Raw genomic sequence first — 2456 nt, 5'->3', positions numbered from 1 at the left:
CTGTTGAGAGAGGACCAGTCCTCTCTGTCCAAAATGTGGACTGGTCCTCTCTGTTCAAAATGTGGACTTTGCTGTATTCAAAAGAGTAGCTTTTGTCTTTTAAATGCAGACGGACTCCCAGTTTGGACAAAGAGGAACGCTAGTTTGAAAGAGGGGTCAAAGAGGCCATCTGTGTCAAAATTGAATAGCCCTGTCTCAACAGAGGGAGATGGATAGGACATCATCTATCTCCAGTCTACAACAGAGTCCTTTTAGCAGTTCCAAGAAGGCTCCACATCTATTTGTAGTACTCAGGTGACCCTGAAAACACAGATATACCTCCAAGTGGCCCCAATGATTCTCTAAAGAATGCAAATGACCAGCTGTCTGCAAGGAATATAAATCCTTCCATTCCCCACTATTCAGTCAGAGCTGAAGAAGCTTCTTGGATGAGAAGCGAAATGTCTTTGAAGAAAAACAAAAAAGTCCTGTTACCTCTTGAAAAAGCTCCTTTTGGATGTTTCTCCTATAAGTTTCTATTTCCTGTAAGTTCTGAGCAGGCTAGTGTAGTGTATTTTGCATACTGTGATATTGCATAGCAGATGGGTTCTGCATTCTCTTTCTGCACAACAGTAACTATGGATGTTACTTTCACAAATTACATTAAAAACCCAATACTAATATACCTATATAGCATTCTTGGGAGTAAACCATAGCTCTGGACCTGATTTGTATTTTATTTATTCTATTATTTATAAGCTTCTTTTGTCATCTGTGAAAGTAGTCATTTTAGGAACAGACTCCAAATATGACACTATTTTCAAATTTGTGTTAGCAAGAGTGGCTTAAGACTCTGACAATGACTTTGCAGCAGTATATCCTAAGATGCAATAAGAAGCATTAGTGCTATAGATCCATTTCATTATTGGGATTATGCCAGCATAATTTATAACTATAAATAGGAATAAAGAATAAAAAGTATACATACAAGACAATAAAGATGTGAATGGGAAAGAGACTTAATAGGTGGTCTTGTTACTGCACGAAATTGTATTCTGCAAAAGAGACTGTATTAGTTAAAAATATCCAAAACATATCACTATTCCTCTCCTCCTGCTTCATCTACATGGTCATAATATTGCTAAGCACATTGGTTTGTGCTTAAAATGTAAGGCGCCCTGAGTCTTCGGAGAAGGGCGGGATATAAATGGGATTAAAATAAATAAATAAAAAATTAAAATAATAGCATCTAATTAAAATTTGAAACCAACTATTAGTGATTAAAAACATACTTCAGAGAAAAAGCCTACAAAGCAGACCATTCTGATGATTAGAAATGCTTCTTCAAATTTCATACAGTGTCAACTTGCAAGTTGGCTAGGACTTATGGGACTTAATACATCTGGATGGCACCAGCTTAAGGAAAGCAGTTTGAAAGTCTCTTCTTTTACTGATTGCTTTGCTCAGAGCATGGCATAGAATCCAAACCCCATTATCCTAATTTTATTTCAAGAGTAATCAAATGTCAAATGATAGAATATTGAAACATTCCACTGAGATGAGACTCCTTTACTAAACCAAGTGAGCCAAAATATATTAAACAATTGTTTTGTGTTCTCTCTTTGGTAGCTATAAGGATCTCCCTTTTTCATATCCCTTTGGTGTATCTATTAATATACTAATGATTCTGCAGAATCTTTCTTGTGTAATAAGCATAGAATCTTCTAGCTGATGAGAACCAATTCAAGAAATTTTGCTGACTGACCAAGCTACTTTTGAACTTGAGGCAGAAAATATATTTTCCTCTCTGGGGAAATATAATAATAACGAGGATGATTCCAGTCCCTGCTTCAGCACCATACAGTGATACTAAAGAGGAAGTGGTATACCTAAGCAACTAGCAGAAAAAAAATTGGGAAACAGGGATATTGAACTTGGTGCAGAGTTCCTTAATCCTTTCAACTGTGTTCCTGTCTTCTGCAGAAAACAAAAGTTGTTGTTATGAAATTGAACCTGTACCTATTTGTTGTCCTCTGGAATGTTTGTTTTATTGTTGCTTAATTTTTTTCATTCATCAAGAAATTCTGATGGAAACAGTTGCAGTCACTGTCATTCCCTTTTCTAATGGAATGCCTTGGGCAAATATGAGGGGAAAGTAAGCATGATCTGTAGTAGTCATGTGACTCTAGCTTCATACTCCTGTCCAGGTTAGAACAAAATTGTACGTGTTCAGTGGAATCACAGTCTAAACAAAATCTAATGTCAAACACAGAGAATTCAAGAATTTATTCAGTCACTCAGAATTTTTCAGGACTTAAATACATATGAATTCTGATTGTAATAATAAAATCCAATGCAAACTAAGCTTAAAGAAAAGAGAATAGAAAGAAGTAAAAAGTGCAAGAAAAAAAAACAGAGAAAGAGAGAAGAAAAATAAAGTAGGACTATATTAAGGACAGAGAAAAAAATACACAAAG

The sequence above is a fragment of the Vipera ursinii genome, assembly GCF_947247035.1.
Source record: "Vipera ursinii genome assembly, chromosome: 2".
Lineage (NCBI taxonomy): Eukaryota > Metazoa > Chordata > Lepidosauria > Squamata > Viperidae > Vipera > Vipera ursinii.
This window is presented reverse-complemented; position numbering follows the sequence as displayed.